Raw genomic sequence first — 14,090 nt, forward strand, 5'->3', positions numbered from 1 at the left:
GTAAAATTTATATCATAAAATATTTTCAAGTTGCTTTCGAATTTTATAAACATTTTAAAAGAAAGGCACAGCTCTTGGAACTATACTTTCCAAAATCAAGTTTTAATAGGAGGGATGAGGAAGGCAAATTCCTAACTAAAAAAAGATCATAAGACTCAATCATAAAAAACACAAATAATATAAGAAAACACTACATTTTTATTCCTGAACTGCTACACACATTGAAATCAAAATACCTGAAATCAACTATGTAAATTAGTTACTTAATATATAATGTAAAATGGTTTTTCTCTAAGCGACTGCAGGTAATTTCAGAAAAAAAGCAAAGCTTATGCAACCACTGGCCTCCCCTTTTTGATGATTTTCCTATTAAAGGCAAATTTGTCTAAATATTTGATTTAATCATAAAAATTTACTAGCAATCAAATTAAATTATGTAGACCTCATCCCTCTCTCCCCCTTCACTTTCACACATGTATATACACATATGTGCACACACATATGCATATGTGTCATATATGTACATACACATATATAGAAAATTGTGGCTGTTCTTTTTTGTTGTTAAAATGTGCAACTCTTCTATACAGTCATCTCAATTATTTGACTGGACATTGAACAAAAAAAAGCTTATGAAAATCAAAGAGGTCATACTTAATTGTGAGTTGTCCATTTGGCTAAGTAAAAATCGACACGGAGTTCAAACTCTTATAATAGCACATAGATTTAAATCCCACTAACACATAGAATGTGTTTGGAAACTTTACTGTTATTCAAAGGATTTTAGTAAATATCTTTATTTCATGAACAAGATTAGTGGATGATTCATATCTGACTCGCTTAACAAAATAGTATTTGTAAACAAACACTAAAAATACAGGAGGCCTTTCTTAAGTACTACAATTCATTAAACCAGACGAGCTAGGCTTCCTACTTAGAACCACTCTGCCATTGAGTTGTTAGTCATACTTTAAAAAAATGCATTTTTATGGTATCCTACTATCCAGTTTTTACTATCCCTCTCAGAGCCCAAACAAAAATTGCAATGATGAGATTTTAACATACTACTCAAATTTGAAATAATTTTGCAATATCATTTTATTTGGAATCACTTTACTAGAGAAGTTAAACAAAAAGTATATCTTAGAAATTTAAACCATCAATTTTATATAAGACAAACAAAGAAAATTAGTTAACTAGTTATCGTATTTCCACCCTGTCATGCTGCTATTCTTTATTAAAATACGGTTCTGATCTGCTGCTGTCAGGATATTTTTAATTGGTTGATTTTTACTATAGATAAGGAATTTATGATCTCCTCCCATAAGATCAAAGACATGCATTTATAAGATAACTGTATGGAGAATATGAATGACATCTGTGTTCCCAGGATGAAGGAAAGCAAACTTCTTTACAAAGATCAAAAGCCCAACCTGAGACTTACAATCATGATGATCTCACCAAAAGAGTCAAGTCTGCACAAATTGTCTGTAAGAATGTGAAATAGCAGCCAATCGCATTAACTTTATGAATAATACAATGCATTCTAGCAGAAGAGCAAACTTGGAAAGAGACACACAAAAAAAGCAACTTGTCTGCCTCCTAATTGACTTATTCTTAGAAAAATAAACTTAGTTTTAATAAGTATGGAAAATACTCATCAACATGAAGAAACCACTGTTTATGTCCCTGTCTACAAAATGCCAAGCATTCAGATGACAGAACAAGATGCAGTTCATCATCAGAATCACCCTAAATAGCTGACTGCTTTTTTCCCACAAACTTATAGCTTAAAAACTCAGTATTTATGCTTTGGATTTCAATTCCACAACCCTTGAACGCCTAAATAATGATCATCTTTATAGGATGTGAAGACATAAGAATTTAAAGGTGCCATTGATGATCAAATTAGTCTACATTTTGTTCCAAAAAAACACTTCTCAGTGCATAGTTATGGTTGATCTTTTTTATATTGACCTCCAAAAAGTGAGCAGTGTATCCCTGTGGGAAAATATGGCACCTCAATTTTTAAAAGTGTCTTCTCTTGCAAAGTTCTCAAACTGCTTTAATGGGATTATTTATTAAAGATACAATTACTTCATAAAGATAGCATAATAAATCATGACATCTAAATACCCAAAGGAAAAGAAAATCTTCAAGCAGATTAACCAGCTAACGAGAGATATTTTATTAGGAAAAAAAAAAAAGCCACAGATTTCAGCAACTGTTTACCTGAATCTGATGGTCTGTACTTACTATGATTTCTTTTCCTATATACAAGAAACAGCAGAGAACTTTAGAGAGTAAAATGAAAACCTTTCATCTGAGAAGTTGCCACCAAGTATCTAGGACTATCTCATTATCTCTGAGTAATTATTTTCATGCAAGTAAAAATTGTTTTTAATATCCAGATGAATTAGAAAGAAATGCTCTCTGTTGCCAGTCATGGTGGCTCACCTGTTATCCTAACACCTTGGGAGGCCATGGTGGATGGGTAACCTGAGGGCAGGAGTTGAGACTAGCCTGGCCAACATGGTGAAACCCCATTTCTACTAAAAATACAAAAATTAGCCAGGTATGGTGAGACACAGCTGTAATCCCAGCTACTAGGGAGGATGAGGCACAAGAACCTCTTAAACCCAGGAGATAGAGGTTGCAGTAAGCCAAGATCACACCACTATACTCCAACCTGGGCAAGAGAGTAAGACGAAAAGAAAAGAAAGAAAAGAAAAGAAAAGAGAAAAGAAAAGACAAAAGAAAAGAAGGAAGGAAGGAAGGAAGGAGAGAGAGGGAGAGGGAGGGAGGGAGGGAGATGGGGGAGGGAGGGAGGGAAGGAAGGAAGGAAAGAAGGAAAGGAAGAAGAGAGAGAAGGAAAAAAATGAGAGAGAGAAGGAAAAGAGAGAGAAAAGAGAAAGAGAGAAAGAAAAAGAAAGAAAAAAAGAAAGACGTGCTCAACTCACGCCCAAACCATAAAATAAGTCCAGAATTATATTAAGCCATAGTTATTAATGATTAATAAGAAAGTTGTCCGATTATATCTCACAATCTGCATGCAGTGCAGTAAAAATAAATTGTTTGCACTACACCACAGATGTGCTAAGGAAACATGGCTTCCTCATTTTCTAAAAGAGATCTAATTTTCACTGTGTCCCTATCACATTGGGTAATTAGGGATAAGGAGAAGAAATTAAATTTGCCAATTAATTTATCTCTTTGCTTTTTGGTTCCAACAGTCTCTTCTGAGTTATTTACTCTTAGGTGACAGATAGATCGTCCTCCAAAATTTTCCACATCAAATCCCCAGAAACTGCATATGTTACATTATGTAGCAAAGGATAATTAAGGATCCTGATGGAATTAAGGTTGCTAATCAGTTGACATTTAAAAAGGGAGATTATACTAGATTATCTAAATGGATAAACTATGATAAAATTATTGCTTTGGTGGGAAACTGGTGAATGTACTAAATTCAGGTAGACTAGAAAGTCAGAGATGATATCATGATATGTAGGATAATCTGTAAAATAATAATGTTGGGATTTATTACTACAAGCTAATAACAAGATAAATAAAGTTTAAAAACGGATTAATACAAACAAAAGCAAAAGAAGAAATAGTACGTGGAACAACTAAGACAATCACAAGAGTGTTGATGTAAAGCCAGTTTTATGAGTAACTACATTAAATATATGCATAAATATTCAACTCAAAAGATTTTTGGACTAAGTATAAAAACATATTAACTGTGTGCTGTTTATAAGAGACAAACTTTAAATATAAGGATAGAGACAAATTAAAAGTAAAAAAGATGGAGAAAGAAATCCTCAAACACTACATTAAAGAAAAAAACAAACAGATTACAATGATATGACGAATAACTGAAGAAAAAAATTATAGAAAACAAATAGGGCATTTCGTAATAACAAATATGTTAATTAAATAGGAAGATATAACAACTTACATTTATATTAATATCTTAATTTTATAATATTTTGGAAAAAACTGGACATCTCTTAGAAGGATGATTTTAAGAACAAAATTAACCAATATGACTTTATCAGCATAGAGAGAACATGTCAATAAAAAACTTCAGCATATACATTTCACCATTTTATAATTACATATAGAATATTATTTTCACAAATACTTAATTAAAAGTGGTGTTGGCCCATAACCCAAGTACCAGCAAATTTCAAAGGATTGTAATTATACCATATATTTTATTGGAACTTAGAATTGAACAGTTAAATTCAAAGGTAAACAGTTAAATTCAAAAGTAAAACTATAAAGATAATTAGAAAATATTATTTATAGAGATAACTCAAAATGTCTACATAATTGAAAGTTATGTAACATATTGTAATTAATCCATGTGTCAAAGAAGAAAAAATGAAAATTGGAAAGTAGTTTTAACTGCATAGTAATAAACTATAACCTGCCAAATTCATGAAGTATATGTAACTGTTAACAGTGATTTAAATTTTAAAGTGATTTTAAGGTTAATAGTATTAAATGTATATATTTTGAAACACTAAAATTTAAGCTTTTATTCAAAGAAGCTAGAAAAATAACAAAAACTTAATCCCAATGAAAGTAAAATAAAAAATAAATATTAATTGCAGAAATTAATGAAACAAAAAGCAGTCATAAAGTAGAGAAGCTCAATAAAGAACAAAGCTTGTCCTTTGAAAATAATTTAAAGTAATAAATCCCTAAACAACATGTATCATGAAAAAAAGCAAAATAATACCAACATCAGTAATGAAAAACAGAGAACATGGCTACAAGTACTAAAAGTATTAAAAAGGTGCATGGAGGACACTAGAAATAGCATTGCAACAGTAACTAGAAAACTTACATGAAATAGATTAATTCCTTAAAAAACACAACTTACCAAAATTGGCACACAAGAAAACAAAAAACATGAATAATCACATATAGAACCTGAATTAAGCACTTCCCTAGAAAGAAAACTCCAAGACCAAATGGATTTACTGGTAAATTTTTTCAAAAATTTAAGATAATCACAATACCAATCTCATACGAAATCATTCAGAAACCAGTGAATGATGGAACAATTCCAAACATTTTGTGAGTCTGGCATAACAATGATAACAAAGCCTGAAAAAAATTTAACACACAAAAAATAAAAAGTATAGGACAGTATTTTCACAAATGCATAAACAGAATTTCTAAACAAAAAAATGAAAAACAAAAAATGAAAACTACAGAACAATATTCTCATAAATATAGAAGCAGAATTTCTAAACAAAAATTCGTGCATTGAAATCATGTATATATAAAAGGATAAAACATCCTAGGCAAGTTGGGTTTATTCTAGGACTGAAATGTTTTCATTTTTTAAAACCATCAATATAATTCAATGCATTAAGTAATGAAGAAGCAACACCATGCAACCATCCTAATAGGTGCAAAAAATTTTGATCAACTTTAACACCCTTCAAGATGAAAACTCTTAACAAACTAGTAAAATAAAGGTATTTTCTTAGCTGTTAAAAGATGTATGGATGATAGATAGCTGGCTGATAGATAGATTCTTAAAAGTTTTAAAAGTAAAATATTGAATGATTTTCCCCTTAGTTCAGAAACAAGACAATGATCTCCACTATCGTCACTTATGCTCAGCATTGTGCAGTTCTTAACACGTAGGAAAAGTTAAGGAAAAAAATGATATAAATACATTGAAGTTTAATGTAAAATTGTCAATATTTGCAGATGACTTGATAATGCATAATGGAAATCCAAAACATACATATCAACTATTAGAATTAATAAATATATGCAAAAGGTATTCAGGGTAAAAAAAAAAAGGATAAATAAATAAATGTATCAGAATATAAAGTCAAACTACAGAAGTCAATTGTAGTTTTCTATATCAAAACCAATTAAAATATTAAAATTTTAACATTTCCTTTTAACAATATCATAAAAATAATATCTTCAGCAATAAATCAATAAAATGTGCAAGATGGACAACTGTAAAATATTACTGAAAGAAATTTCGAAGAACCTAAGTAAATCAAAATACATGTCATATTTGTGGATTATAACTTTTAATATTAGAATCACATCAGTTCTGTCCAATTGATCAATAAACTCTATCAAATCAAAATCACCACATGTTTTGGTGAAAATTAATAGTTGATTCTAAAATTTATACATAAATGCAAAAGGCTTAGAATAGCCAAGATGATATCCACTTCTATATCAGAGATCAAGAATTGCTATGTAATTAAACTAATCAAAACTGTATTGTATTTTTGCAAGGGCAGACAAAAAAATGGTATAAAAAAGAATAATGTTCTAAAGCAGATCCATTCATAAACAATTATCTGATAATATACCATAAATATTATTTTTCTCTTTTTATTCGGAGAGAAGTTTTGCAGTGGTTATATTAAACAATTAGATATGTATGGTTTTTAACGCCCTGTATAAAAATTAATTTTTAGTGACTTATAGACCCAAAATTGAAAGAAAACTATAAAAGCTTCTATTTAAAAAATCTAGGACAGTTATTTCATAAGCTTAGGGTAGACATACATTTATGAAACAGCAAAAAGTGACTAGCCATAGGTTAACAAAAGTAACAAATTACACTGTATAAAATTAGAAAATTATATTCATCAAAAGTCGCCATTTAATAGAGTAAAAAGGCAAGTGCATTAATGCCCCAGATTTTTCGTGCTTTTTCATGAAACTTTCAATTATTCTTACTAAAGAGGTAGATGTTTTACTCCAACCCTTAATTTTGTATCAGTTTTCTGATTTGCTTTGGCCAATGGTATGTTAACAGATGTGACAGACAGTGAAAGAAGGCTGAAATAACTGACCATTTCTGCTTCAGCTCTTTTTAGTCTGCCGTGTTTATAAGAAAATACTCAAACTAGCCTTCTGAAAGATGAAGCATGTGGAGCAGAGCTAAATTGCTGCAGCTTCACCAGATATGGCCAGGCTAGATCAGTCAATAGGCAGCCAACCCAGACATATGGATGATTCCAGCTAGGAACAGTAGAGCAGTTTGCCCACAGATGACCACAAATGCATGAGAGACCACGAAATCTGAAACCTAGAGAATCTGAAGTTAAATAAGTGCTACTGCTTTATGACTCTGGATTTTTTTATTGTCTAATTTTTTATGTTATGGTAGAAAGAGACAATTTATATAGCAATAAATATATTGCAAGAAAGTATTTGTAGTTCATGCAATATATACAAAGGGGTCACATTCAAAATATATAAGTAATTCCTATAAATAAAGAAAGAAAAAAACTTGTGCAACCCAGTTAAAAATGGGATACAGAAATAAGCAATTCACCGAAGATATCCAAGTTACCAACTAGCATATGAAAATAGGTGTCATTTCTCACCAAGTATATAAAAATTTAAACCACAATTAGATACTACTACACAGTTAACAAAATTGCAAAAATTCAGAAGATTGACAGCACTGATAGCAGCAGTGGCCAACACGGAGCCGCTGCTGCAAAGCTGCTGGCTACAGTGAGGAGACTGTATGCTCAAGCAGAGCTGGTAGGAGCTAGGAACAGGCAGGAGTTTCTCCCCTTCTAAGTTGGTAGGTTGGGAACCCACCCATCTGGGCACAACTGCAGCCACCCAACCACAACTGCAGACTGAGGCATCCTGTGCTCTCAGGGGCCCAGAAGCTCCCCTGCCCCTGCAGGCTTGGAGGTTCCTGCTTCCACTCCTGGCATCTCCCTACTCCTGGCGCCCACACAGATTTCAGAGCAAAGTTGTGGCCAGATCTGTCACTGTCATGACCCAACCAGGTATGCACATGCTTAGGGCGGTACTGACATGCCAGCCCCCCAGCCACCTCGGCCCCCTCTGGACTTTGGGCACTGAGGAGCATGAGAAGGAGGCCGAGGTGGGGCATAGGGCAACTCGGTGAGGGCACAAACAGCACATCATGAATGGCAGCAGGAGGCAGACAGGTTCCTGGGCAGAAAGGGGTGGATTCCCAGTAAAACCCCACCTTCAAGCCAGGGATGACCTGAGGCCTCAGGGCTAGGCTGCCAGTTCCACAGACCAGAGTGAAAACATATGGTTCTTTCTCCAGGCCCTCCCATGGCCACCCATGAACCAACTAACATGCACTTCCTTGCCTCTGAGGTCCATAAAAACTCTAGACAAAGCCAGACTCAGGAAAACAATGGGATGACTGCCTGCAAATAGGAGCTACCCACTCCAAGTTTCCTCTCTGTTGAGGGCTGCAGAGAAATCAGGACAACCTGCCTCTGGATAGGAGCTACCCACTCCAGGTGTTCTCTCTACCAAGAGTTGCAGAGACATCAGGATGACCTGCCTGTGGATAGGAGCTACCCATTCTGGGTCTCCTCTCCATTGAGGGCCACACTTGTCAGGACAACCTGCCTATGGAAAGGAGCTACCCACTTTGGATCTCCTAAGAGCTGTACTGTTGCTCAAATAAAGTACATCTTTGACTTGTTCACCCTCCAGTCATCTTTGTACATTATTCTTCCTCGATACAGGACAAGAACTCAGGACCCACCAAATGGCAGGACTGAAATAGCTGTAACACAAGCAGGGCTGAAACACACCCCTAACTTGCCATGTTATAGATGATGAGAAGGAGAGGAGAGAGAAGAGCTGTTGCCCTTCAGGGAGCCCAGACGTAGGAGCTCCCTGAGCCAGGGTTGTGGCATCCTTTGGGGCTCTGTGGTTCCTGGTGTCTCCAAGCTTCCAGGTGCCTTCATGTTCCCTGGTGCCTACAGTGGAAGCCTCTTGTGGTACACCTGGTCCAGATGCAGCAGGGAGCCAGAACCCATGCCAGCACCTGGAGCTGCCCACTCCACAGCAGCCCACATGCCTGGCTGTGTGCAGTGACTGGGCCCTGCACTCACTCACTCACTCACTCACATACCACTCACTGCTCTGTGCATGGCTTGCCCTTGGCAGATGTGGGATCTGGGCCAGTAGCAAAAGCCAATCACAGCCTGCCAGTCTGAGTGGGCTGAATAAGCCCAGTGGCTCAAGCAAAATTTGGGCAAAGGAACCACCAGCCACAGAAGTGTGTGGCTGACAAAGCAAAAGTCCAACAAGCCCATGACAATATCAACTGTTTTCAATAAAGTGAATTAATCAAGCCTCTTGTACTTTAATAATTGGACTATAAATTATAACACCCACTGTGGAAAACTATTTTCCAAGATCAAATAAATCTGAATACATATCCACTCAATGATCCAATAATTCTACCTCAAGGTATATAGTCAAGCAAAACAGAACTGTATTTCTACTAAAAGATATGTATAAGAATATCTGGGCAATATTTGGGGGTTCTTCAGTGATGGAATGGACAAAATAATTACGCTACAAAATAAAAATGAGTGAACAATTTCCATGTCAAACAACACAAACAAAATGTTGAGCTGAAGGAGTCAGTCACAAAAGTACACACACCATATGATTCCACTTTTATGACACTTAGGAACAACCATAGCTCATATATAGTGATAGAGGTCAGAATAGTGTTTGCCTTTGTTGGGGAGAAGAATATTAACTAAAAAGGTGCACAAGAGAATCTTCGGGTTCAGGAAACCTAGATTTTATATCTGAATCTGGATGGCAGTCACACAAGAGTGTGTGTGTGTGAGTTTTCATCAAGAGGCATATTTAAGATTTAGACAGTCTACTGTATATACGTTACAACCTAATATAAACTTTTACAAAACCTAGTGGAAGCTAAGCTGCATCAAAGTGTAAGAAAAAATGCAAAGGAGGGAGATACGAGATGCCAGCGTCATGGAACCCAATGCAGAAGAGAAGTGAAGGAAATCACGATTTCCTTCCAAGGTAAAGGGAGATTCCAGCACATGTGTACTCTAGACATGGAGAGGCAACATGTCCCGATGGCAGCAGTGTGGCTCAACAGGTAAAGATCACGGCAGAGATCCTTCTTGCCATTGTCCTGTTTTGTTATACTGAGGAAATAATGTCCACTTGAACCTTGTCTTTTTATGGTTTGATGAAGAATCTGCTTTCCTTTCTGTGACCTGTTGCCTGATCACCTGAACATCCTCAATTCACTCCACACAAACATCCTGCGTTGACCTTCTCCTGAAAACTGGAATAGGCCTTTCTGAGCTGAGAATAAATTATTGTAGCCACTCCCCTAGTTCATATTCCTGAACAGATATTCGGTATCTGAACTGTGAGTAGCTTTTTCCAAAATGAGTAAAATAATCTCTCGTATTTTAAAGTCACCATATATTGCATGTAATAAAACACAATCCTAACTTATGCAATCTTAGTATTAGTCAAAAAACTTGCCAAATACATATTAAATGAAGTTCCATCTTTAGCAACACTACAATTCATAAATGAATTTGGACATAAAACTTAATAAATCATGTGTAATACTTTTCTCTTTACTTAATGTTTTTGTGTGTGTGTGTGAAATAGAACAAGATTTTGAGCACATTGGTTTCTTCACAATATTTACAAGATTATACCATCTTGAGCCCTGTGTAAATGACACATAGCAATCAAACAATGTCATAAAGGAAGTAAGGTAGTTATCTATACAGAAAAATGTTGACAAAATCCCCTTAAAAAGCAGAGCATGGAACAATAAGCATAATTCTGTGTACAAGTGTGCACACATGCATGCATGCATACTACATTTATAATTTTTAAATATCTGGGAAGATACCAACCAATGTGGTAAGATTTGCTGCTCCTCATTAAATGGGTTGGAAAAGGAAATGGGGACATTTTCTCTTAACTATATTTTTAATAACAAATATAACTAAATAAAATGTTAAAAAATAAATGACACCAAGCATATGCATCATTTAGCAGCATGATGCCAAATGTACAGATATTCAGAAACATTTGGCTGATTCACTTGTTTTTTTCCACTTTCTTCCAGATGGTTAAGACCATGTAGATGCTTCCTCAGTTAATATTTAATGAGTGTTTACATTTGTGGCGTCTTCCTTCAATATGGAGTCATAGAGATTAAAGAACTTCCCCACATTACATTCATTTCTTTCTAAAATAATTAACTGTACTTCTGAGGTGGAAATTCAATAAAATAAATAGCAAAGTAATGCAGTAAGAAAAGCACAGGCTTGGGAGGAAGCACAGATTTGAATCTTGGCTTTTCTACTTTGAGATGAAATTTACTCATCTATAAAACAGATTAATCATCAAACCTATTTTAGAATGTTGTCACAATGATGAAATAAAGTAACATGTTAAAATATCTTCCTTGGTGTGTAGTCCCCAAAAATGTACATGGTGCATGTCATCTTCCTCAGAATCCCTGATAATGTCATAATCTGAATAGCACTTAGAATAAAATCATTTTTTGTATAGTCCCAGCTACTCGGGAGGCTGAGACAGGAGAACAGCTTGAACCCGGGAGGCAGAGGTTGCAGGGAGCCAAGATGATGCCACTGCACTCCAGCCTGGGTGACAGAGTGAGACTCTATCTCAAAACAAAAAAAAAATTATTTTTTTTCTGTTTATATGATTCAGAATTTTGCAGATATTGATCTGCAAAATGGTGGGGAGGTAGTTAAAAAACTGAGAAAATTTTAAAATTCTTTTAGCATTAAAAATATATATGAGATAAACTGGTCCCTGCCATGAATTCTTCTCAGGCAGATATAGGTCAGGAAACAGATGCAAATCTGGCTCTTGCATTGAGAGCTTCCCACCAGTGTTATGGAAAATGTGATACTCTGCAGAATCAACAAGGTAGAGTTTGGCTAAAGGTTATCTTATAACTGAATTTTGAAAGTGATGTTAACTCTTCTAGGACTTATTTTTTTTAACTGTTTATCTTGATAAGGGTTGCTGATATTAGCATCCATCCAAGTGTCTGAATCGAAAATCACCACCATGCAATTAAGCTTTCTTTTTTCATGCCATCCAATGCTGGCCTAGAGTGGATAAACTCGCAGCATTATATATAAAGCAGTTATCTATGACAATTATTCAATTAAGTTCTGCTTCGCCTTCTGGGACTTGAGTTCCTCCCCTTGGCAGATAAGAAAGGGCCCATGGTTGTGGGCAGCATCCCCTCCCAGCAGCCGTGATCCAGGCTACCTTGCCTGGTGTGATAAGGAATGGCAGCCCAGAACTTTCCTCTTTGTCTAACCCTTACCTTTCTTCTTCACTGGGATTTGCCAAAAACAGAACTTATTCAAGTTCGTTAAAGATTGTTTCTGTTTAAAAGACCTCTTCTCCAAAGGAGAACATACCTGCTTTACTCCTGCAATTGATGGATTTGTCAGTTAAGTGACTGATCAAGTAGGTTACTTCCTATTTGTGTGTGTGTGTGTGCGTGTGTGTGTAAGAGAGAATGACAGAGAGGAGAGAGAAATAAAGAAAAATGAATTATTTTATGTGCATTGCGTACTCTATATATTATACATGGGATGCAATGCTAAGGTAAAAATAATGAATAATAAATTATTTTTATCATTTTAAGATTATTGATGTTTAAGATTGGTGTTTAAGATTATTGATTTTTTATCAGTTTAAGATTATTGTCAGAAAATTGATATTTAATAGGCTAAATTAACTTTTCTTTTAGCTACTTCTTTCAGGAGGTATCTCCACATTAAGACTTTCAAAAAGCAAAATCTCTGCATATATAATCTTAAAGCCTCTCTCAGATTACTTCATGCATCACAACAGAGACTTTGCTCCCTTAGGAGCCAGTGGAAACTGTATCTTTTCCTAAACCATGGCTCAAAGAATGGCCCTCAGTGTTCCCAATGTCTTCTAAGCAAGGACTCTTCAATGAATCCCAGTTCTCATACAGTTGGAAGAAAAATGCTACTTTTTCAGGTGTATTAGATGCTGTCCTCAGATAATGGAAACTATGTAACCAAAGATGTTTCTCTTTTGGGCTTTGATGCCAGAAAATGTGAAGCAAAATCTGTAGCAGGAATTTTATAAACTGTGTTACCTCTGCTTCCATCAGAGGGTTTTTTATTTCTCCCATAAACGTCTCCACATATTCAGTGCTTTAAGCTCTAATCTCTCAAGTTTTTTTTAAAACAGTTTGGGGAGATTTATCATTAGTTTCCCATTGCTGCTGTAAAAATGTTTGCAAATATATTACCTTAAAACAAGCCAAATTTATTATCTTACAGTTCTGGAAGTAAGAAATTCAAAATGCTTTTTGTGAACTAAAATCAAAGTGTTGGCAGGGTTGTGTTTCTTCTGGAGGCTCTAAGGAAGAATTTGTTTCCTTGCCTTTTCCAGCTTCTAGAGGGCACCCACATGCCCAGACTGGTGGCCCCTTCCTCCAGATTCAAACCCAGAAGTGTTGCATCTCACAGATTGTTCTCTTGTTGTATCTCCCTCATTTGCTGAAACCTTCTACCTCCCTCTTCTATTTTCAAGGATTTGTGATTATACTGGGCCCACTCAGATAAAATCCAAGGTAATCTCAGCATATGCGGATTAGAATCCTTAATTGTATATGCAGTTCTACTTCTCCTTTGCCACCTAATGCAACATATTCCCTGGTTCTGGGGATTAGAACATGGCATCTTTGGGGGACGTTACTCTGTCTACCTAAGGGGGCAAGTCTTAAATTAACAAAAGAAAATTAATACTCAGCAAATATACAAAATTTGAGATGAAGAATAAACTAAGGTCAAGAGCGAACACCAGAATCCCCTTTAGAAAGTAGTGATCAGCATGAGTGGTGAGATAATCAGGCAGAAACCATCAGCTTGACGAGCGACAATGGAGAGTGCACTCAGACAGCTGGAGAGTCATAGGAGACAGACCACCAGGAACTAAGAGAAAGGGCCAGGACGTCAAATTCAGAGAGTCTACTCTCTGGGACCTCCTCCTCTACCAGACTCGGGTTTTTTTGTTCTCTCTTTCTCTTGGGCCTCAATTCCAGCCTTACTACTTTATTGTTGTATGGTAGGATTGAGGGACTATGAATGCAAATACTAGACAAGGCATTTGAAGGAAGCCTTCTCCCACAGTACTGGTGGCTGTGTAATAGGTATTCTTAATTACCAAGTGCTTAAGCTGACCCCTATGTACTT

Source organism: Cebus imitator, unplaced genomic scaffold, assembly GCF_001604975.1.
Source record: "Cebus imitator isolate Cc_AM_T3 unplaced genomic scaffold, Cebus_imitator-1.0 Scaffold7, whole genome shotgun sequence".
In the NCBI taxonomy this organism is placed as follows: domain Eukaryota; kingdom Metazoa; phylum Chordata; class Mammalia; order Primates; family Cebidae; genus Cebus; species Cebus imitator.